General features: G+C 47.1%; 40 non-coding genes across 40 annotated transcripts; all 40 read left to right on the forward strand.

Moving 5' to 3' along the window:
• The first annotated feature begins 128 nt into the window (after positions 1 to 128).
• LOC118514970 lies at positions 129 to 247 on the forward strand. The gene has a single exon (XR_004906943.1). It is a non-coding gene; the product is annotated as a 5S ribosomal RNA (ribosomal RNA).
• A 397-nt stretch (positions 248 to 644) lies between these two features.
• LOC118514943 lies at positions 645 to 763 on the forward strand. The gene has a single exon (XR_004906916.1). It is a non-coding gene; the product is annotated as a 5S ribosomal RNA (ribosomal RNA).
• A 397-nt stretch (positions 764 to 1,160) lies between these two features.
• Positions 1,161 to 1,279, forward strand: LOC118514971. Its single transcript, XR_004906944.1, has one exon. It is a non-coding gene; the product is annotated as a 5S ribosomal RNA (ribosomal RNA).
• Positions 1,280 to 1,678: 399 nt separating this feature from the next.
• Positions 1,679 to 1,797, forward strand: LOC118514972. Its single transcript, XR_004906945.1, has one exon. It is a non-coding gene; the product is annotated as a 5S ribosomal RNA (ribosomal RNA).
• A 399-nt stretch (positions 1,798 to 2,196) lies between these two features.
• Positions 2,197 to 2,315, forward strand: LOC118514956. The gene has a single exon (XR_004906928.1). It is a non-coding gene; the product is annotated as a 5S ribosomal RNA (ribosomal RNA).
• Positions 2,316 to 2,712: 397 nt separating this feature from the next.
• LOC118514715 lies at positions 2,713 to 2,831 on the forward strand. Its single transcript, XR_004906692.1, has one exon. It is a non-coding gene; the product is annotated as a 5S ribosomal RNA (ribosomal RNA).
• A 399-nt stretch (positions 2,832 to 3,230) lies between these two features.
• LOC118514716 lies at positions 3,231 to 3,349 on the forward strand. The gene has a single exon (XR_004906693.1). It is a non-coding gene; the product is annotated as a 5S ribosomal RNA (ribosomal RNA).
• A 399-nt stretch (positions 3,350 to 3,748) lies between these two features.
• LOC118514717 lies at positions 3,749 to 3,867 on the forward strand. The gene has a single exon (XR_004906694.1). It is a non-coding gene; the product is annotated as a 5S ribosomal RNA (ribosomal RNA).
• Positions 3,868 to 4,264: 397 nt separating this feature from the next.
• Positions 4,265 to 4,383, forward strand: LOC118514967. Its single transcript, XR_004906939.1, has one exon. It is a non-coding gene; the product is annotated as a 5S ribosomal RNA (ribosomal RNA).
• Positions 4,384 to 4,780: 397 nt separating this feature from the next.
• LOC118514718 lies at positions 4,781 to 4,899 on the forward strand. Its single transcript, XR_004906695.1, has one exon. It is a non-coding gene; the product is annotated as a 5S ribosomal RNA (ribosomal RNA).
• A 399-nt stretch (positions 4,900 to 5,298) lies between these two features.
• On the forward strand, positions 5,299 to 5,417 carry LOC118514720. The gene has a single exon (XR_004906697.1). It is a non-coding gene; the product is annotated as a 5S ribosomal RNA (ribosomal RNA).
• A 397-nt stretch (positions 5,418 to 5,814) lies between these two features.
• On the forward strand, positions 5,815 to 5,933 carry LOC118514731. Its single transcript, XR_004906708.1, has one exon. It is a non-coding gene; the product is annotated as a 5S ribosomal RNA (ribosomal RNA).
• Positions 5,934 to 6,330: 397 nt separating this feature from the next.
• On the forward strand, positions 6,331 to 6,449 carry LOC118514742. The gene has a single exon (XR_004906719.1). It is a non-coding gene; the product is annotated as a 5S ribosomal RNA (ribosomal RNA).
• Positions 6,450 to 6,846: 397 nt separating this feature from the next.
• Positions 6,847 to 6,965, forward strand: LOC118514753. The gene has a single exon (XR_004906730.1). It is a non-coding gene; the product is annotated as a 5S ribosomal RNA (ribosomal RNA).
• Positions 6,966 to 7,362: 397 nt separating this feature from the next.
• Positions 7,363 to 7,481, forward strand: LOC118514764. The gene has a single exon (XR_004906741.1). It is a non-coding gene; the product is annotated as a 5S ribosomal RNA (ribosomal RNA).
• Positions 7,482 to 7,878: 397 nt separating this feature from the next.
• Positions 7,879 to 7,997, forward strand: LOC118514775. The gene has a single exon (XR_004906752.1). It is a non-coding gene; the product is annotated as a 5S ribosomal RNA (ribosomal RNA).
• A 397-nt stretch (positions 7,998 to 8,394) lies between these two features.
• Positions 8,395 to 8,513, forward strand: LOC118514719. Its single transcript, XR_004906696.1, has one exon. It is a non-coding gene; the product is annotated as a 5S ribosomal RNA (ribosomal RNA).
• A 397-nt stretch (positions 8,514 to 8,910) lies between these two features.
• On the forward strand, positions 8,911 to 9,029 carry LOC118514721. Its single transcript, XR_004906698.1, has one exon. It is a non-coding gene; the product is annotated as a 5S ribosomal RNA (ribosomal RNA).
• A 397-nt stretch (positions 9,030 to 9,426) lies between these two features.
• On the forward strand, positions 9,427 to 9,545 carry LOC118514787. The gene has a single exon (XR_004906763.1). It is a non-coding gene; the product is annotated as a 5S ribosomal RNA (ribosomal RNA).
• Positions 9,546 to 9,942: 397 nt separating this feature from the next.
• On the forward strand, positions 9,943 to 10,061 carry LOC118514798. The gene has a single exon (XR_004906774.1). It is a non-coding gene; the product is annotated as a 5S ribosomal RNA (ribosomal RNA).
• A 397-nt stretch (positions 10,062 to 10,458) lies between these two features.
• Positions 10,459 to 10,577, forward strand: LOC118514809. The gene has a single exon (XR_004906785.1). It is a non-coding gene; the product is annotated as a 5S ribosomal RNA (ribosomal RNA).
• A 397-nt stretch (positions 10,578 to 10,974) lies between these two features.
• Positions 10,975 to 11,093, forward strand: LOC118514885. Its single transcript, XR_004906859.1, has one exon. It is a non-coding gene; the product is annotated as a 5S ribosomal RNA (ribosomal RNA).
• Positions 11,094 to 11,490: 397 nt separating this feature from the next.
• On the forward strand, positions 11,491 to 11,609 carry LOC118514820. The gene has a single exon (XR_004906796.1). It is a non-coding gene; the product is annotated as a 5S ribosomal RNA (ribosomal RNA).
• A 397-nt stretch (positions 11,610 to 12,006) lies between these two features.
• LOC118514833 lies at positions 12,007 to 12,125 on the forward strand. The gene has a single exon (XR_004906808.1). It is a non-coding gene; the product is annotated as a 5S ribosomal RNA (ribosomal RNA).
• Positions 12,126 to 12,522: 397 nt separating this feature from the next.
• On the forward strand, positions 12,523 to 12,641 carry LOC118514844. Its single transcript, XR_004906820.1, has one exon. It is a non-coding gene; the product is annotated as a 5S ribosomal RNA (ribosomal RNA).
• A 397-nt stretch (positions 12,642 to 13,038) lies between these two features.
• On the forward strand, positions 13,039 to 13,157 carry LOC118514722. Its single transcript, XR_004906699.1, has one exon. It is a non-coding gene; the product is annotated as a 5S ribosomal RNA (ribosomal RNA).
• A 397-nt stretch (positions 13,158 to 13,554) lies between these two features.
• LOC118514856 lies at positions 13,555 to 13,673 on the forward strand. The gene has a single exon (XR_004906831.1). It is a non-coding gene; the product is annotated as a 5S ribosomal RNA (ribosomal RNA).
• A 397-nt stretch (positions 13,674 to 14,070) lies between these two features.
• LOC118514867 lies at positions 14,071 to 14,189 on the forward strand. Its single transcript, XR_004906842.1, has one exon. It is a non-coding gene; the product is annotated as a 5S ribosomal RNA (ribosomal RNA).
• Positions 14,190 to 14,586: 397 nt separating this feature from the next.
• LOC118514878 lies at positions 14,587 to 14,705 on the forward strand. Its single transcript, XR_004906853.1, has one exon. It is a non-coding gene; the product is annotated as a 5S ribosomal RNA (ribosomal RNA).
• Positions 14,706 to 15,102: 397 nt separating this feature from the next.
• On the forward strand, positions 15,103 to 15,221 carry LOC118514890. Its single transcript, XR_004906865.1, has one exon. It is a non-coding gene; the product is annotated as a 5S ribosomal RNA (ribosomal RNA).
• A 397-nt stretch (positions 15,222 to 15,618) lies between these two features.
• LOC118514901 lies at positions 15,619 to 15,737 on the forward strand. Its single transcript, XR_004906878.1, has one exon. It is a non-coding gene; the product is annotated as a 5S ribosomal RNA (ribosomal RNA).
• Positions 15,738 to 16,134: 397 nt separating this feature from the next.
• LOC118514723 lies at positions 16,135 to 16,253 on the forward strand. The gene has a single exon (XR_004906700.1). It is a non-coding gene; the product is annotated as a 5S ribosomal RNA (ribosomal RNA).
• Positions 16,254 to 16,650: 397 nt separating this feature from the next.
• LOC118514913 lies at positions 16,651 to 16,769 on the forward strand. Its single transcript, XR_004906889.1, has one exon. It is a non-coding gene; the product is annotated as a 5S ribosomal RNA (ribosomal RNA).
• A 397-nt stretch (positions 16,770 to 17,166) lies between these two features.
• LOC118514924 lies at positions 17,167 to 17,285 on the forward strand. The gene has a single exon (XR_004906899.1). It is a non-coding gene; the product is annotated as a 5S ribosomal RNA (ribosomal RNA).
• A 397-nt stretch (positions 17,286 to 17,682) lies between these two features.
• LOC118514935 lies at positions 17,683 to 17,801 on the forward strand. Its single transcript, XR_004906910.1, has one exon. It is a non-coding gene; the product is annotated as a 5S ribosomal RNA (ribosomal RNA).
• A 397-nt stretch (positions 17,802 to 18,198) lies between these two features.
• On the forward strand, positions 18,199 to 18,317 carry LOC118514724. Its single transcript, XR_004906701.1, has one exon. It is a non-coding gene; the product is annotated as a 5S ribosomal RNA (ribosomal RNA).
• A 397-nt stretch (positions 18,318 to 18,714) lies between these two features.
• On the forward strand, positions 18,715 to 18,833 carry LOC118514725. Its single transcript, XR_004906702.1, has one exon. It is a non-coding gene; the product is annotated as a 5S ribosomal RNA (ribosomal RNA).
• A 397-nt stretch (positions 18,834 to 19,230) lies between these two features.
• LOC118514945 lies at positions 19,231 to 19,349 on the forward strand. Its single transcript, XR_004906918.1, has one exon. It is a non-coding gene; the product is annotated as a 5S ribosomal RNA (ribosomal RNA).
• A 397-nt stretch (positions 19,350 to 19,746) lies between these two features.
• Positions 19,747 to 19,865, forward strand: LOC118514946. Its single transcript, XR_004906919.1, has one exon. It is a non-coding gene; the product is annotated as a 5S ribosomal RNA (ribosomal RNA).
• A 397-nt stretch (positions 19,866 to 20,262) lies between these two features.
• On the forward strand, positions 20,263 to 20,381 carry LOC118514947. The gene has a single exon (XR_004906920.1). It is a non-coding gene; the product is annotated as a 5S ribosomal RNA (ribosomal RNA).
• Positions 20,382 to 20,504: the final 123 nt, after the last annotated feature.

Below are 20,504 nucleotides of genomic sequence, written 5' to 3' on the forward strand. Positions count from 1 at the left end.
TCCGGAATATGTTGTATTTCGTGGACACTGGCCTCTGCAGAAGCATTCGTCTCGCGGTCCTGCAGTGACTGACAGAGATATGTTGCGGCGACGGTGGCTTTTGATGCGTGCGAGCAGCGGCGATGCTTGTCAACGACCATACCATGTTGAACACACCGGTTCTCGTCCGATCACCGAAGTTAAGCAACATCGGGCATGGCTAGTACTTAGGTGGGTGACCACTTGGGAAAACCATGTGTCGTTGGCATCTTCCCCTTTTTTATGCTTAACCAACCACACGGCCTACTACATGTGTGTCCGGACGGATGTTTTAGCCTTAGCAGCATAGAGTGCGTAGAATTGGAAAGGTTCGAATCTCCTTTTGTCGTTAGCATCTTTCCCTTTTTGATGCTTTACCACAAGTAAAAGTTTCTCTGCTTATGGACAACATAGAGTGCGTAGAAGTACCATAACAAGGATGGAATCTAATGCTTCAGTAGCATTTTTGTTCTCCGAGATGGTTGTGGCCGTATTATGTCCGGAATATGTTGTATTTCGTGGACACTGGCCTCTGCAGAAGCATTCGTCTCGCGGTCCCACAGTGACTGACAGAGATATGTTGCGGCGACGGTGGCTTTTGATGCGTGCGAGCAGCGGTGATGCTTGTCAACGACCATACCATGTTGAACACACCGGTTCTCGTCCGATCACCGAAGTTAAGCAACATCGGGCATGGCTAGTACTTAGGTGGGTGACCACTTGGGAAAACCATGTGTCGTTGACATCTTCCCCTTTTTTATGCTTAACCATCCACACGGCCTACTACATGAGTGTCCGAACGGATGTTTTAGCCTTAGCAGCATAGAGTGCGTAGAATTGGAAAGGCTCGAATCTCCTTTTGTCGTTAGCATCTTTTCCTTTTTGATGCTTTACCACAAGTAAAAGTTTCCCTACTTATGGACAACATAGAGTGCGTAGAACTACCATAACAAGGTTGGAATCTAATGCTTCAGTAGCATTTTTGTTCTCCGAGATGGTTGTGACTGTATTATGTCCGGAATATTTTGTACCCGGTGGTCACTGGCCTCTGCAGAAGCATTCGTCTCGCGGTCCCACAGTGACTGACAGAGATATGTTGCGGCGACGGTGGCTTTTGATGCGTGCGAGCAGCGGTGATGCTTGTCAACGACCATACCATGTTGAACACACCGGTTCTCGTCCGATCACCGAAGTTAAGCAACATCGGGCATGGCTAGTACTTAGGTGGGTGACCACTTGGGAAAACCATGTGTCGTTGGCATCTTCCCCTTTTTTATATGCTTAACCAACCACACGGCCTACTACATGAGTGTCCGAACGGATGTTTTAGCCTTAGCAGCATAGAGTGCGTAGAATTGGAAAGGTTCGAATCTCCTTTTGTCGTTAGCATCTTTCCCTTTTTGATGCTTTACCACAAGTAAAAGTTTCTCTGCTTATGGACAACATAGAGTGCGTAGAAGTACCATAACAAGGATGGAATCTAATGCTTCAGTAGCATTTTTGTTCTCCGAGATGGTTGTGGCCGTATTATGTCCGGAATATTTTGTACCCGGTGGTCACTGGCCTCTGCAGAAGCATTCGTCTCGCGGTCCCACAGTGACTGACAGAGATATGTTGCGGCGACGGTGGCTTTTGATGCGTGCGAGCAGCGGTGATGCTTGTCAACGACCATACCATGTTGAACACACCGGTTCTCGTCCGATCACCGAAGTTAAGCAACATCGGGCATGGCTAGTACTTAGGTGGGTGACCACTTGGGAAAACCATGTGTCGTTGGCATCTTCCCCTTTTTTATATGCTTAACCAACCACACGGCCTACTACATGAGTGTCCGAACGGATGTTTTAGCCTTAGCAGCATAGAGTGCGTAGAATTGGAAAGGTTCGAATCTCCTTTTGTCGTTAGCATCTTTCCCTTTTTGATGCTTTACCACAAGTAAAAGTTTCTCTGCTTATGGACAACATAGAGTGCGTAGAAGTACCATAACAAGGATGGAATCTAATGCTTCAGTAGCATTTTTGTTCTCCGAGATGGTTGTGGCCGTATTATGTCCGGAATATGTTGTATTTCGTGGACACTGGCCTCTGCAGAAGCATTCGTCTCGCGGTCCCACAGTGACTGACAGAGATATGTTGCGGCGACGGTGGCTTTTGATGCGTGCGAGCAGCGGTGATGCTTGTCAACGACCATACCATGTTGAACACACCGGTTCTCGTCCGATCACCGAAGTTAAGCAACATCGGGCATGGCTAGTACTTAGGTGGGTGACCACTTGGGAAAACCATGTGTCGTTGACATCTTCCCCTTTTTTATGCTTAACCATCCACACGGCCTACTACATGAGTGTCCGAACGGATGTTTTAGCCTTAGCAGCATAGAGTGCGTAGAATTGGAAAGGCTCGAATCTCCTTTTGTCGTTAGCATCTTTTCCTTTTTGATGCTTTACCACAAGTAAAAGTTTCCCTACTTATGGACAACATAGAGTGCGTAGAACTACCATAACAAGGTTGGAATCTAATGCTTCAGTAGCATTTTTGTTCTCCGAGATGGTTGTGACTGTATTATGTCCGGAATATTTTGTACCCGGTGGTCACTGGCCTCTGCAGAAGCATTCGTCTCGCGGTCCCACAGTGACTGACAGAGATATGTTGCGGCGACGGTGGCTTTTGATGCGTGCGAGCAGCGGTGATGCTTGTCAACGACCATACCATGTTGAACACACCGGTTCTCGTCCGATCACCGAAGTTAAGCAACATCGGGCATGGCTAGTACTTAGGTGGGTGACCACTTGGGAAAACCATGTGTCGTTGGCATCTTCCCCTTTTTTATATGCTTAACCAACCACACGGCCTACTACATGAGTGTCCGAACGGATGTTTTAGCCTTAGCAGCATAGAGTGCGTAGAATTGGAAAGGTTCGAATCTCCTTTTGTCGTTAGCATCTTTCCCTTTTTGATGCTTTACCACAAGTAAAAGTTTCTCTGCTTATGGACAACATAGAGTGCGTAGAAGTACCATAACAAGGATGGAATCTAATGCTTCAGTAGCATTTTTGTTCTCCGAGATGGTTGTGGCCGTATTATGTCCGGAATATTTTGTACCCGGTGGTCACTGGCCTCTGCAGAAGCATTCGTCTCGCGGTCCCACAGTGACTGACAGAGATATGTTGCGGCGACGGTGGCTTTTGATGCGTGCGAGCAGCGGTGATGCTTGTCAACGACCATACCATGTTGAACACACCGGTTCTCGTCCGATCACCGAAGTTAAGCAACATCGGGCATGGCTAGTACTTAGGTGGGTGACCACTTGGGAAAACCATGTGTCGTTGGCATCTTCCCCTTTTTTATATGCTTAACCAACCACACGGCCTACTACATGAGTGTCCGAACGGATGTTTTAGCCTTAGCAGCATAGAGTGCGTAGAATTGGAAAGGTTCGAATCTCCTTTTGTCGTTAGCATCTTTCCCTTTTTGATGCTTTACCACAAGTAAAAGTTTCTCTGCTTATGGACAACATAGAGTGCGTAGAAGTACCATAACAAGGATGGAATCTAATGCTTCAGTAGCATTTTTGTTCTCCGAGATGGTTGTGGCCGTATTATGTCCGGAATATGTTGTATTTCGTGGACACTGGCCTCTGCAGAAGCATTCGTCTCGCGGTCCCACAGTGACTGACAGAGATATGTTGCGGCGACGGTGGCTTTTGATGCGTGCGAGCAGCGGTGATGCTTGTCAACGACCATACCATGTTGAACACACCGGTTCTCGTCCGATCACCGAAGTTAAGCAACATCGGGCATGGCTAGTACTTAGGTGGGTGACCACTTGGGAAAACCATGTGTCGTTGGCATCTTCCCCTTTTTTATGCTTAACCAACCACACGGCCTACTACATGTGTGTCCGGACGGATGTTTTAGCCTTAGCAGCATAGAGTGCGTAGAATTGGAAAGGTTCGAATCTCCTTTTGTCGTTAGCATCTTTCCCTTTTTGATGCTTTACCACAAGTAAAAGTTTCTCTGCTTATGGACAACATAGAGTGCGTAGAAGTACCATAACAAGGATGGAATCTAATGCTTCAGTAGCATTTTTGTTCTCCGAGATGGTTGTGGCCGTATTATGTCCGGAATATGTTGTATTTCGTGGACACTGGCCTCTGCAGAAGCATTCGTCTCGCGGTCCCACAGTGACTGACAGAGATATGTTGCGGCGACGGTGGCTTTTGATGCGTGCGAGCAGCGGTGATGCTTGTCAACGACCATACCATGTTGAACACACCGGTTCTCGTCCGATCACCGAAGTTAAGCAACATCGGGCATGGCTAGTACTTAGGTGGGTGACCACTTGGGAAAACCATGTGTCGTTGACATCTTCCCCTTTTTTATGCTTAACCATCCACACGGCCTACTACATGAGTGTCCGAACGGATGTTTTAGCCTTAGCAGCATAGAGTGCGTAGAATTGGAAAGGCTCGAATCTCCTTTTGTCGTTAGCATCTTTTCCTTTTTGATGCTTTACCACAAGTAAAAGTTTCCCTACTTATGGACAACATAGAGTGCGTAGAACTACCATAACAAGGTTGGAATCTAATGCTTCAGTAGCATTTTTGTTCTCCGAGATGGTTGTGACTGTATTATGTCCGGAATATTTTGTACCCGGTGGTCACTGGCCTCTGCAGAAGCATTCGTCTCGCGGTCCCACAGTGACTGACAGAGATATGTTGCGGCGACGGTGGCTTTTGATGCGTGCGAGCAGCGGTGATGCTTGTCAACGACCATACCATGTTGAACACACCGGTTCTCGTCCGATCACCGAAGTTAAGCAACATCGGGCATGGCTAGTACTTAGGTGGGTGACCACTTGGGAAAACCATGTGTCGTTGGCATCTTCCCCTTTTTTATATGCTTAACCAACCACACGGCCTACTACATGAGTGTCCGAACGGATGTTTTAGCCTTAGCAGCATAGAGTGCGTAGAATTGGAAAGGTTCGAATCTCCTTTTGTCGTTAGCATCTTTCCCTTTTTGATGCTTTACCACAAGTAAAAGTTTCTCTGCTTATGGACAACATAGAGTGCGTAGAAGTACCATAACAAGGATGGAATCTAATGCTTCAGTAGCATTTTTGTTCTCCGAGATGGTTGTGGCCGTATTATGTCCGGAATATGTTGTATTTCGTGGACACTGGCCTCTGCAGAAGCATTCGTCTCGCGGTCCCACAGTGACTGACAGAGATATGTTGCGGCGACGGTGGCTTTTGATGCGTGCGAGCAGCGGTGATGCTTGTCAACGACCATACCATGTTGAACACACCGGTTCTCGTCCGATCACCGAAGTTAAGCAACATCGGGCATGGCTAGTACTTAGGTGGGTGACCACTTGGGAAAACCATGTGTCGTTGACATCTTCCCCTTTTTTATGCTTAACCATCCACACGGCCTACTACATGAGTGTCCGAACGGATGTTTTAGCCTTAGCAGCATAGAGTGCGTAGAATTGGAAAGGCTCGAATCTCCTTTTGTCGTTAGCATCTTTTCCTTTTTGATGCTTTACCACAAGTAAAAGTTTCCCTACTTATGGACAACATAGAGTGCGTAGAAGTACCTTAACAAGGTTGGAATCTAATGCTTCAGTAGCATTTTCGTTCTCCGAGATGGTTGTGACCGTATTATGTCCGGAATATGTTGTATTACGTGGACACTGGCCTCTGCAGAAGCATTCGTCTCGCGGTCCCACAGTGACTGACAGAGATATGTTGCGGCGACGGTGGCTTTTGATGCGTGCGAGCAGCGGTGATGCTTGTCAACGACCATACCATGTTGAACACACCGGTTCTCGTCCGATCACCGAAGTTAAGCAACATCGGGCATGGCTAGTACTTAGGTGGGTGACCACTTGGGAAAACCATGTGTCGTTGACATCTTCCCCTTTTTTATGCTTAACCATCCACACGGCCTACTACATGAGTGTCCGAACGGATGTTTTAGCCTTAGCAGCATAGAGTGCGTAGAATTGGAAAGGCTCGAATCTCCTTTTGTCGTTAGCATCTTTTCCTTTTTGATGCTTTACCACAAGTAAAAGTTTCCCTACTTATGGACAACATAGAGTGCGTAGAACTACCATAACAAGGTTGGAATCTAATGCTTCAGTAGCATTTTTGTTCTCCGAGATGGTTGTGACTGTATTATGTCCGGAATATTTTGTACCCGGTGGTCACTGGCCTCTGCAGAAGCATTCGTCTCGCGGTCCCACAGTGACTGACAGAGATATGTTGCGGCGACGGTGGCTTTTGATGCGTGCGAGCAGCGGTGATGCTTGTCAACGACCATACCATGTTGAACACACCGGTTCTCGTCCGATCACCGAAGTTAAGCAACATCGGGCATGGCTAGTACTTAGGTGGGTGACCACTTGGGAAAACCATGTGTCGTTGACATCTTCCCCTTTTTTATGCTTAACCATCCACACGGCCTACTACATGAGTGTCCGAACGGATGTTTTAGCCTTAGCAGCATAGAGTGCGTAGAATTGGAAAGGCTCGAATCTCCTTTTGTCGTTAGCATCTTTTCCTTTTTGATGCTTTACCACAAGTAAAAGTTTCCCTACTTATGGACAACATAGAGTGCGTAGAAGTACCTTAACAAGGTTGGAATCTAATGCTTCAGTAGCATTTTCGTTCTCCGAGATGGTTGTGACCGTATTATGTCCGGAATATGTTGTATTACGTGGACACTGGCCTCTGCAGAAGCATTCGTCTCGCGGTCCCACAGTGACTGACAGAGATATGTTGCGGCGACGGTGGCTTTTGATGCGTGCGAGCAGCGGTGATGCTTGTCAACGACCATACCATGTTGAACACACCGGTTCTCGTCCGATCACCGAAGTTAAGCAACATCGGGCATGGCTAGTACTTAGGTGGGTGACCACTTGGGAAAACCATGTGTCGTTGACATCTTCCCCTTTTTTATGCTTAACCATCCACACGGCCTACTACATGAGTGTCCGAACGGATGTTTTAGCCTTAGCAGCATAGAGTGCGTAGAATTGGAAAGGCTCGAATCTCCTTTTGTCGTTAGCATCTTTTCCTTTTTGATGCTTTACCACAAGTAAAAGTTTCCCTACTTATGGACAACATAGAGTGCGTAGAACTACCATAACAAGGTTGGAATCTAATGCTTCAGTAGCATTTTTGTTCTCCGAGATGGTTGTGGCCGTATTATGTCCGGAATATGTTGTATTTCGTGGACACTGGCCTCTGCAGAAGCATTCGTCTCGCGGTCCCACAGTGACTGACAGAGATATGTTGCGGCGACGGTGGCTTTTGATGCGTGCGAGCAGCGGTGATGCTTGTCAACGACCATACCATGTTGAACACACCGGTTCTCGTCCGATCACCGAAGTTAAGCAACATCGGGCATGGCTAGTACTTAGGTGGGTGACCACTTGGGAAAACCATGTGTCGTTGACATCTTCCCCTTTTTTATGCTTAACCATCCACACGGCCTACTACATGAGTGTCCGAACGGATGTTTTAGCCTTAGCAGCATAGAGTGCGTAGAATTGGAAAGGCTCGAATCTCCTTTTGTCGTTAGCATCTTTTCCTTTTTGATGCTTTACCACAAGTAAAAGTTTCCCTACTTATGGACAACATAGAGTGCGTAGAAGTACCTTAACAAGGTTGGAATCTAATGCTTCAGTAGCATTTTCGTTCTCCGAGATGGTTGTGACCGTATTATGTCCGGAATATGTTGTATTACGTGGACACTGGCCTCTGCAGAAGCATTCGTCTCGCGGTCCCACAGTGACTGACAGAGATATGTTGCGGCGACGGTGGCTTTTGATGCGTGCGAGCAGCGGTGATGCTTGTCAACGACCATACCATGTTGAACACACCGGTTCTCGTCCGATCACCGAAGTTAAGCAACATCGGGCATGGCTAGTACTTAGGTGGGTGACCACTTGGGAAAACCATGTGTCGTTGACATCTTCCCCTTTTTTATGCTTAACCATCCACACGGCCTACTACATGAGTGTCCGAACGGATGTTTTAGCCTTAGCAGCATAGAGTGCGTAGAATTGGAAAGGCTCGAATCTCCTTTTGTCGTTAGCATCTTTTCCTTTTTGATGCTTTACCACAAGTAAAAGTTTCCCTACTTATGGACAACATAGAGTGCGTAGAACTACCATAACAAGGTTGGAATCTAATGCTTCAGTAGCATTTTTGTTCTCCGAGATGGTTGTGACTGTATTATGTCCGGAATATTTTGTACCCGGTGGTCACTGGCCTCTGCAGAAGCATTCGTCTCGCGGTCCCACAGTGACTGACAGAGATATGTTGCGGCGACGGTGGCTTTTGATGCGTGCGAGCAGCGGTGATGCTTGTCAACGACCATACCATGTTGAACACACCGGTTCTCGTCCGATCACCGAAGTTAAGCAACATCGGGCATGGCTAGTACTTAGGTGGGTGACCACTTGGGAAAACCATGTGTCGTTGGCATCTTCCCCTTTTTTATGCTTAACCAACCACACGGCCTACTACATGAGTGTCCGGACGGATGTTTTAGCCTTAGCAGCATAGAGTGCGTAGAATTGGAAAGGTTCGAATCTCCTTTTGTCGTTAGCATCTTTCCCTTTTTGATGCTTTACCACAAGTAAAAGTTTCTCTGCTTATGGACAACATAGAGTGCGTAGAAGTACCATAACAAGGTTGGAATCTAATGCTTCAGTAGCATTTTCGTTCTCCGAGATGGTTGTGACCGTATTATGTCCGGAATATGTTGTATTACGTGGACACTGGCCTCTGCAGAAGCATTCGTCTCGCGGTCCCACAGCGACTGACAGAGATATGTTGCGGCGACGGTGGCTTTTGATGCGTGCGAGCAGCGGTGATGCTTGTCAACGACCATACCATGTTGAACACACCGGTTCTCGTCCGATCACCGAAGTTAAGCAACATCGGGCATGGCTAGTACTTAGGTGGGTGACCACTTGGGAAAACCATGTGTCGTTGGCATCTTCCCCTTTTTTATGCTTAACCAACCACACGGCCTACTACATGTGTGTCCGGACGGATGTTTTAGCCTTAGCAGCATAGAGTGCGTAGAATTGGAAAGGTTCGAATCTCCTTTTGTCGTTAGCATCTTTCCCTTTTTGATGCTTTACCACAAGTAAAAGTTTCTCTGCTTATGGACAACATAGAGTGCGTAGAAGTACCATAACAAGGATGGAATCTAATGCTTCAGTAGCATTTTTGTTCTCCGAGATGGTTGTGGCCGTATTATGTCCGGAATATGTTGTATTTCGTGGACACTGGCCTCTGCAGAAGCATTCGTCTCGCGGTCCCACAGTGACTGACAGAGATATGTTGCGGCGACGGTGGCTTTTGATGCGTGCGAGCAGCGGTGATGCTTGTCAACGACCATACCATGTTGAACACACCGGTTCTCGTCCGATCACCGAAGTTAAGCAACATCGGGCATGGCTAGTACTTAGGTGGGTGACCACTTGGGAAAACCATGTGTCGTTGACATCTTCCCCTTTTTTATGCTTAACCATCCACACGGCCTACTACATGAGTGTCCGAACGGATGTTTTAGCCTTAGCAGCATAGAGTGCGTAGAATTGGAAAGGCTCGAATCTCCTTTTGTCGTTAGCATCTTTTCCTTTTTGATGCTTTACCACAAGTAAAAGTTTCCCTACTTATGGACAACATAGAGTGCGTAGAACTACCATAACAAGGTTGGAATCTAATGCTTCAGTAGCATTTTTGTTCTCCGAGATGGTTGTGACTGTATTATGTCCGGAATATTTTGTACCCGGTGGTCACTGGCCTCTGCAGAAGCATTCGTCTCGCGGTCCCACAGTGACTGACAGAGATATGTTGCGGCGACGGTGGCTTTTGATGCGTGCGAGCAGCGGTGATGCTTGTCAACGACCATACCATGTTGAACACACCGGTTCTCGTCCGATCACCGAAGTTAAGCAACATCGGGCATGGCTAGTACTTAGGTGGGTGACCACTTGGGAAAACCATGTGTCGTTGACATCTTCCCCTTTTTTATGCTTAACCATCCACACGGCCTACTACATGAGTGTCCGAACGGATGTTTTAGCCTTAGCAGCATAGAGTGCGTAGAATAGGAAAGGTTCGAATCTCCTTTTGTCGTTAGCATCTTTCCCTTTTTGATGCTTTACCACAAGTAAAAGTTTCCCTGCTTATGGACAACATAGAGTGCGTAGAAGTACCATAACAAGGATGGAATCGTATGCTTCAGTAGCATTTTCATTCTCCGAGATGGTTGTGACTGTATTATGTCCGGAATATTTTGTACCCGGTGGTCACTGGCCTCTGCAGAAGCATTCGTCTCGCGGTCCCACAGCGACTGACAGAGATATGTTGCGGCGACGGTGGCTTTTGATGCGTGCGAGCAGCGGTGATGCTTGTCAACGACCATACCATGTTGAACACACCGGTTCTCGTCCGATCACCGAAGTTAAGCAACATCGGGCATGGCTAGTACTTAGGTGGGTGACCACTTGGGAAAACCATGTGTCGTTGACATCTTCCCCTTTTTTATGCTTAACCATCCACACGGCCTACTACATGAGTGTCCGAACGGATGTTTTAGCCTTAGCAGCATAGAGTGCGTAGAATTGGAAAGGCTCGAATCTCCTTTTGTCGTTAGCATCTTTTCCTTTTTGATGCTTTACCACAAGTAAAAGTTTCCCTACTTATGGACAACATAGAGTGCGTAGAAGTACCTTAACAAGGTTGGAATCTAATGCTTCAGTAGCATTTTCGTTCTCCGAGATGGTTGTGACCGTATTATGTCCGGAATATGTTGTATTACGTGGACACTGGCCTCTGCAGAAGCATTCGTCTCGCGGTCCCACAGTGACTGACAGAGATATGTTGCGGCGACGGTGGCTTTTGATGCGTGCGAGCAGCGGTGATGCTTGTCAACGACCATACCATGTTGAACACACCGGTTCTCGTCCGATCACCGAAGTTAAGCAACATCGGGCATGGCTAGTACTTACGTGGGTGACCACTTGGGAAAACCATGTGTCGTTGACATCTTCCCCTTTTTTATGCTTAACCATCCACACGGCCTACTACATGAGTGTCCGAACGGATGTTTTAGCCTTAGCAGCATAGAGTGCGTAGAATTGGAAAGGCTCGAATCTCCTTTTGTCGTTAGCATCTTTTCCTTTTTGATGCTTTACCACAAGTAAAAGTTTCCCTACTTATGGACAACATAGAGTGCGTAGAACTACCATAACAAGGTTGGAATCTAATGCTTCAGTAGCATTTTTGTTCTCCGAGATGGTTGTGACTGTATTATGTCCGGAATATTTTGTACCCGGTGGTCACTGGCCTCTGCAGAAGCATTCGTCTCGCGGTCCCACAGTGACTGACAGAGATATGTTGCGGCGACGGTGGCTTTTGATGCGTGCGAGCAGCGGTGATGCTTGTCAACGACCATACCATGTTGAACACACCGGTTCTCGTCCGATCACCGAAGTTAAGCAACATCGGGCATGGCTAGTACTTAGGTGGGTGACCACTTGGGAAAACCATGTGTCGTTGACATCTTCCCCTTTTTTATGCTTAACCATCCACACGGCCTACTACATGAGTGTCCGAACGGATGTTTTAGCCTTAGCAGCATAGAGTGCGTAGAATTGGAAAGGCTCGAATCTCCTTTTGTCGTTAGCATCTTTTCCTTTTTGATGCTTTACCACAAGTAAAAGTTTCCCTACTTATGGACAACATAGAGTGCGTAGAACTACCATAACAAGGTTGGAATCTAATGCTTCAGTAGCATTTTTGTTCTCCGAGATGGTTATGGCCGTATTATGTCCGGAATATGTTGTATTTCGTGGACACTGGCCTCTGCAGAAGCATTCGTCTCGCGGTCCCACAGTGACTGACAGAGATATGTTGCGGCGACGGTGGCTTTTGATGCGTGCGAGCAGCGGTGATGCTTGTCAACGACCATACCATGTTGAACACACCGGTTCTCGTCCGATCACCGAAGTTAAGCAACATCGGGCATGGCTAGTACTTAGGTGGGTGACCACTTGGGAAAACCATGTGTCGTTGACATCTTCCCCTTTTTTATGCTTAACCATCCACACGGCCTACTACATGAGTGTCCGAACGGATGTTTTAGCCTTAGCAGCATAGAGTGCGTAGAATTGGAAAGGCTCGAATCTCCTTTTGTCGTTAGCATCTTTTCCTTTTTGATGCTTTACCACAAGTAAAAGTTTCCCTACTTATGGACAACATAGAGTGCGTAGAAGTACCTTAACAAGGTTGGAATCTAATGCTTCAGTAGCATTTTCGTTCTCCGAGATGGTTGTGACCGTATTATGTCCGGAATATGTTGTATTACGTGGACACTGGCCTCTGCAGAAGCATTCGTCTCGCGGTCCCACAGTGACTGACAGAGATATGTTGCGGCGACGGTGGCTTTTGATGCGTGCGAGCAGCGGTGATGCTTGTCAACGACCATACCATGTTGAACACACCGGTTCTCGTCCGATCACCGAAGTTAAGCAACATCGGGCATGGCTAGTACTTAGGTGGGTGACCACTTGGGAAAACCATGTGTCGTTGACATCTTCCCCTTTTTTATGCTTAACCATCCACACGGCCTACTACATGAGTGTCCGAACGGATGTTTTAGCCTTAGCAGCATAGAGTGCGTAGAATTGGAAAGGCTCGAATCTCCTTTTGTCGTTAGCATCTTTTCCTTTTTGATGCTTTACCACAAGTAAAAGTTTCCCTACTTATGGACAACATAGAGTGCGTAGAACTACCATAACAAGGTTGGAATCTAATGCTTCAGTAGCATTTTTGTTCTCCGAGATGGTTGTGACTGTATTATGTCCGGAATATTTTGTACCCGGTGGTCACTGGCCTCTGCAGAAGCATTCGTCTCGCGGTCCCACAGTGACTGACAGAGATATGTTGCGGCGACGGTGGCTTTTGATGCGTGCGAGCAGCGGTGATGCTTGTCAACGACCATACCATGTTGAACACACCGGTTCTCGTCCGATCACCGAAGTTAAGCAACATCGGGCATGGCTAGTACTTAGGTGGGTGACCACTTGGGAAAACCATGTGTCGTTGGCATCTTCCCCTTTTTTATGCTTAACCAACCACACGGCCTACTACATGTGTGTCCGGACGGATGTTTTAGCCTTAGCAGCATAGAGTGCGTAGAATTGGAAAGGTTCGAATCTCCTTTTGTCGTTAGCATCTTTCCCTTTTTGATGCTTTACCACAAGTAAAAGTTTCTCTGCTTATGGACAACATAGAGTGCGTAGAAGTACCATAACAAGGATGGAATCTAATGCTTCAGTAGCATTTTTGTTCTCCGAGATGGTTGTGGCCGTATTATGTCCGGAATATGTTGTATTTCGTGGACACTGGCCTCTGCAGAAGCATTCGTCTCGCGGTCCCACAGTGACTGACAGAGATATGTTGCGGCGACGGTGGCTTTTGATGCGTGCGAGCAGCGGTGATGCTTGTCAACGACCATACCATGTTGAACACACCGGTTCTCGTCCGATCACCGAAGTTAAGCAACATCGGGCATGGCTAGTACTTAGGTGGGTGACCACTTGGGAAAACCATGTGTCGTTGACATCTTCCCCTTTTTTATGCTTAACCATCCACACGGCCTACTACATGAGTGTCCGAACGGATGTTTTAGCCTTAGCAGCATAGAGTGCGTAGAATTGGAAAGGCTCGAATCTCCTTTTGTCGTTAGCATCTTTTCCTTTTTGATGCTTTACCACAAGTAAAAGTTTCCCTACTTATGGACAACATAGAGTGCGTAGAACTACCATAACAAGGTTGGAATCTAATGCTTCAGTAGCATTTTTGTTCTCCGAGATGGTTGTGACTGTATTATGTCCGGAATATTTTGTACCCGGTGGTCACTGGCCTCTGCAGAAGCATTCGTCTCGCGGTCCCACAGTGACTGACAGAGATATGTTGCGGCGACGGTGGCTTTTGATGCGTGCGAGCAGCGGTGATGCTTGTCAACGACCATACCATGTTGAACACACCGGTTCTCGTCCGATCACCGAAGTTAAGCAACATCGGGCATGGCTAGTACTTAGGTGGGTGACCACTTGGGAAAACCATGTGTCGTTGACATCTTCCCCTTTTTTATGCTTAACCATCCACACGGCCTACTACATGAGTGTCCGAACGGATGTTTTAGCCTTAGCAGCATAGAGTGCGTAGAATTGGAAAGGCTCGAATCTCCTTTTGTCGTTAGCATCTTTTCCTTTTTGATGCTTTACCACAAGTAAAAGTTTCCCTGCTTATGGACAACATAGAGTGCGTAGAAGTACCATAACAAGGATGGAATCGTATGCTTCAGTAGCATTTTCATTCTCCGAGATGGTTGTTACTGTATTATGTCCGGAATATTTTGTACCCGGTGGTCACTGGCCTCTGCAGAAGCATTCGTCTCGCGGTCCCACAGCGACTGACAGAGATATGTTGCGGCGACGGTGGCTTTTGATGCGTGCGAGCAGCGGTGATGCTTGTCAACGACCATACCATGTTGAACACACCGGTTCTCGTCCGATCACCGAAGTTAAGCAACATCGGGCATGGCTAGTACTTAGGTGGGTGACCACTTGGGAAAACCATGTGTCGTTGACATCTTCCCCTTTTTTATGCTTAACCATCCACACGGCCTACTACATGAGTGTCCGAACGGATGTTTTAGCCTTAGCAGCATAGAGTGCGTAGAATTGGAAAGGCTCGAATCTCCTTTTGTCGTTAGCATCTTTTCCTTTTTGATGCTTTACCACAAGTAAAAGTTTCCCTGCTTATGGACAACATAGAGTGCGTAGAAGTACCATAACAAGGATGGAATCGTATGCTTCAGTAGCATTTTCATTCTCCGAGATGGTTGTTACTGTATTATGTCCGGAATATTTTGTACCCGGTGGTCACTGGCCTCTGCAGAAGCATTCGTCTCGCGGTCCCACAGCGACTGACAGAGATATGTTGCGGCGACGGTGGCTTTTGATGCGTGCGAGCAGCGGTGATGCTTGTCAACGACCATACCATGTTGAACACACCGGTTCTCGTCCGATCACCGAAGTTAAGCAACATCGGGCATGGCTAGTACTTAGGTGGGTGACCACTTGGGAAAACCATGTGTCGTTGACATCTTCCCCTTTTTTATGCTTAACCATCCACACGGCCTACTACATGAGTGTCCGAACGGATGTTTTAGCCTTAGCAGCATAGAGTGCGTAGAATTGGAAAGGCTCGAATCTCCTTTTGTCGTTAGCATCTTTTCCTTTTTGATGCTTTACCACAAGTAAAAGTTTCCCTACTTATGGACAACATAGAGTGCGTAGAACTACCATAACAAGGTTGGAATCTAATGCTTCAGTAGCATTTTTGTTCTCCGAGATGGTTGTGACTGTATTATGTCCGGAATATTTTGTACCCGGTGGTCACTGGCCTCTGCAGAAGCATTCGTCTCGCGGTCCCACAGTGACTGACAGAGATATGTTGCGGCGACGGTGGCTTTTGATGCGTGCGAGCAGCGGTGATGCTTGTCAACGACCATACCATGTTGAACACACCGGTTCTCGTCCGATCACCGAAGTTAAGCAACATCGGGCATGGCTAGTACTTAGGTGGGTGACCACTTGGGAAAACCATGTGTCGTTGACATCTTCCCCTTTTTTATGCTTAACCATCCACACGGCCTACTACATGAGTGTCCGAACGGATGTTTTAGCCTTAGCAGCATAGAGTGCGTAGAATTGGAAAGGCTCGAATCTCCTTTTGTCGTTAGCATCTTTTCCTTTTTGATGCTTTACCACAAGTAAAAGTTTCCCTACTTATGGACAACATAGAGTGCGTAGAACTACCATAACAAGGTTGGAATCTAATGCTTCAGTAGCATTTTTGTTCTCCGAGATGGTTGTGACTGTATTATGTCCGGAATATTTTGTACCCGGTGGTCACTGGCCTCTGCAGAAGCATTCGTCTCGCGGTCCCACAGCGACTGACAGAGATATGTTGCGGCGACGGTGGCTTTTGATGCGTGCGAGCAGCGGTGATGCTTGTCAACGACCATACCATGTTGAACACACCGGTTCTCGTCCGATCACCGAAGTTAAGCAACATCGGGCATGGCTAGTACTTAGGTGGGTGACCACTTGGGAAAACCATGTGTCGTTGGCATCTTCCCCTTTTTTATGCTTAACCATCCACACGGCCTACTACATGAGTGTCCGAACGGATGTTTTAGCCTTAGCAGCATAGAGTGCGTAGAATTGGAAAGGCTCGAATCTCCTTTTGTCGTTAGCATCTTTTCCTTTTTGATGCTTTACCACAAGTAAAAGTTTCCCTACTTATGGACAACATAGAGTGCGTAGAACTACCATAACAAGGTTGGAATCTAATGCTTCAGTAGCATTTTTGTTCTCCGAGATGGTTGTGACTGTATTATGTCCGGAATATTTTGTACCCGGTGGTCACTGGCCTCTGCAGAAGCATTCGTCTCGCGGTCCCACAGTGACTGACAGAGATATGTTGCGGCGACGGTGGCTTTTGATGCGTGCGAGCAGCGGTGATGCTTGTCAACGACCATACCATGTTGAACACACCGGTTCTCGTCCGATCACCGAAGTTAAGCAACATCGGGCATGGCTAGTACTTAGGTGGGTGACCACTTGGGAAAACCATGTGTCGTTGACATCTTCCCCTTTTTTATGCTTAACCATCCACACGGCCTACTACATGAGTGTCCGAACGGATGTTTTAGCCTTAGCAGCATAGAGTGCGTAGAATTGGAAAGGCTCGAATCTCCTTTTGTCGTTAGCATCTTTTCCTTTTTGATGCTTTACCACAAGTAAAAGTTTCCCTACTTATGGACAACATAGAGTGCGTAGAACTACCATAACAAGGTTGGAATCTAATGCTTCAGTAGCATTTTTGTTCTCCGAGATGGTTGTGACTGTATTATGTCCGGAATATTTTGTACCCGGTGGTCACTGGCCTCTGCAGAAGCATTCGTCTCGCGGTCCCACAGTGACTGACAGAGATATGTTGCGGCGACGGTGGCTTTTGATGCGTGCGAGCAGCGGTGATGCTTGTCAACGACCATACCATGTTGAACACACCGGTTCTCGTCCGATCACCGAAGTTAAGCAACATCGGGCATGGCTAGTACTTAGGTGGGTGACCACTTGGGAAAACCATGTGTCGTTGACATCTTCCCCTTTTTTATGCTTAACCATCCACACGGCCTACTACATGAGTGTCCGAACGGATGTTTTAGCCTTAGCAGCATAGAGTGCGTAGAATAGGAAAGGTTCGAATCTCCTTTTGTCGTTAGCATCTTTCCATTTTTGATGCTTTACCACAAGTAAAAGTTTCCCTGCTTATGGACAACATAGAGTGCGTAGAAGTACCATAACAAGGATGGAATCGTATGCTTCAGTAGCATTTTCATTCTCCGAGATGGTTGTGACTGTATTATGTCCGGAATATTTTGTACCCGGTGGTCACTGGCCTCTGCAGAAGCATTCGTCTCGCGGTCCCACAGCGACTGACAGAGATATGTTGCGGCGACGGTGGCTTTTGATGCGTGCGAGCAGCGGTGATGCTTGTCAACGACCATACCATGTTGAACACACCGGTTCTCGTCCGATCACCGAAGTTAAGCAACATCGGGCATGGCTAGTACTTAGGTGGGTGACCACTTGGGAAAACCATGTGTCGTTGACATCTTCCCCTTTTTTATGCTTAACCATCCACACGGCCTACTACATGAGTGTCCGAACGGATGTTTTAGCCTTAGCAGCATAGAGTGCGTAGAATTGGAAAGGCTCGAATCTCCTTTTGTCGTTAGCATCTTTTCCTTTTTGATGCTTTACCACAAGTAAAAGTTTCCCTACTTATGGACAACATAGAGTGCGTAGAACTACCATAACAAGGTTGGAATCTAATGCTTCAGTAGCATTTTTGTTCTCCGAGATGGTTGTGACTGTATTATGTCCGGAATATTTTGTACCCGGTGGTCACTGGCCTCTGCAGAAGCATTCGTCTCGCGGTCCCACAGTGACTGACAGAGATATGTTGCGGCGACGGTGGCTTTTGATGCGTGCGAGCAGCGGCGATGCTTGTCAACGACCATACCATGTTGAACACACCGGTTCTCGTCCGATCACCGAAGTTAAGCAACATCGGGCATGGCTAGTACTTAGGTGGGTGACCACTTGGGAAAACCATGTGTCGTTGGCATCTTCCCCTTTTTTATGCTTAACCAACCACACAGCCTGCTACATGAGTGTCCGGACGGATGTTTTAGCCTTAGCAGCATAGAGTGCGTAGAATTGGAAAGGTTCGAATCTCCTTTTGTCGTAGGCATCTTCCTCTTTTTGATGCTTTACCACAAGTAAAAGTTTCCCTACTTATGGACAACATAGAGTGCGTAGAAGTACCATAACAAGGTTGGAATCTAATGCTTCAGTAGCATTTTTGTTCTCCGAGATGGTTGTGACTGTATTATGTCCGGAATATTTTGTACCCGGTGGTCACTGGCCTCTGCAGAAGCATTCGTCTCGCGGTCCCACAGTGACTGACAGAGATATGTTGCGGCGACGGTGGCTTTTGATGCGTGCGAGCAGCGGTGATGCTTGTCAACGACCATACCATGTTGAACACACCGGTTCTCGTCCGATCACCGAAGTTAAGCAACATCGGGCATGGCTAGTACTTAGGTGGGTGACCACTTGGGAAAACCATGTGTCGTTGGCATCTTCCCCTTTTTTATGCTTAACCAACCACACGGCCTACTACATGAGTGTCCGAACGGATGTTTTAGCCTTAGCAGCATAGAGTGCGTAGAATTGGAAAGGCTCGAATCTCCTTTTGTCGTTAGCATCTTTTCCTTTTTGATGCTTTACCACAAGTAAAAGTTTCCCTACTTATGGACAACATAGAGTGCGTAGAACTACCATAACAAGGTTGGAATCTAATGCTTCAGTAGCATTTTTGTTCTCCGAGATGGTTGTGACTGTATTATGTCCGGAATATTTTGTACCCGGTGGTCACTGGCCTCTGCAGAAGCATTCGTCTCGCGGTCCCACAGTGACTGACAGAGATATGTTGCGGCGACGGTGGCTTTTGATGCGTGCGAGCAGCGGTGATGCTTGTCAACGACCATACCATGTTGAACACACCGGTTCTCGTCCGATCACCGAAGTTAAGCAACATCGGGCATGGCTAGTACTTAGGTGGGTGACCACTTGGGAAAACCATGTGTCGTTGACATCTTCCCCTTTTTTATGCTTAACCATCCACACGGCCTACTACATGAGTGTCCGAACGGATGTTTTAGCCTTAGCAGCATAGAGTGCGTAGAATTGGAAAGGCTCGAATCTCCTTTTGTCGTTAGCATCTTTTCCTTTTTGATGCTTTACCACAAGTAAAAGTTTCCCTACTTATGGACAACATAGAGTGCGTAGAACTACCATAACAAGGTTGGAATCTAATGCTTCAGTAGCATTTTTGTTCTCCGAGATGGTTGTGACTGTATTATGTCCGGAATATTTTGTACCCGGTGGTCACTGGCCTCTGCAGAAGCATTCGTCTCGCGGTCCCACAGTGACTGACAGAGATATGTTGCGGCGACGGTGGCTTTTGATGCGTGCGAGCAGCGGTGATGCTTGTCAACGACCATACCATGTTGAACACACCGGTTCTCGTCCGATCACCGAAGTTAAGCAACATCGGGCATGGCTAGTACTTAGGTGGGTGACCACTTGGGAAAACCATGTGTCGTTGACATCTTCCCCTTTTTTATGCTTAACCATCCACACGGCCTACTACATGAGTGTCCGAACGGATGTTTTAGCCTTAGCAGCATAGAGTGCGTAGAATTGGAAAGGCTCGAATCTCCTTTTGTCGTTAGCATCTTTTCCTTTTTGATGCTTTACCACAAGTAAAAGTTTCCCTACTTATGGACAACATAGAGTGCGTAGAACTACCATAACAAGGTTGGAATCTAATGCTTCAGTAGCATTTTTGTTCTCCGAGATGGTTGTGACTGTATTATGTCCGGAATATTTTGTACCCGGTGGTCACTGGCCTCTGCAGAAGCATTCGTCTCGCGGTCCCACAGTGACTGACAGAGATATGTTGCGGCGACGGTGGCTTTTGATGCGTGCGAGCAGCGGTGATGCTTGTCAACGACCATACCATGTTGAACACACCGGTTCTCGTCCGATCACCGAAGTTAAGCAACATCGGGCATGGCTAGTACTTAGGTGGGTGACCACTTGGGAAAACCATGTGTCGTTGACATCTTCCCCTTTTTTATGCTTAACCATCCACACGGCCTACTACATGAGTGTCCGAACGGATGTTTTAGCCTTAGCAGCATAGAGTGCGTAGAATTGGAAAGGCTCGAATCTCCTTTTGTCGTTA

The sequence above is a fragment of the Anopheles stephensi genome, chromosome 3 (genome assembly GCF_013141755.1).
Source record: "Anopheles stephensi strain Indian chromosome 3, UCI_ANSTEP_V1.0, whole genome shotgun sequence".
NCBI lineage: Eukaryota > Metazoa > Arthropoda > Insecta > Diptera > Culicidae > Anopheles > Anopheles stephensi.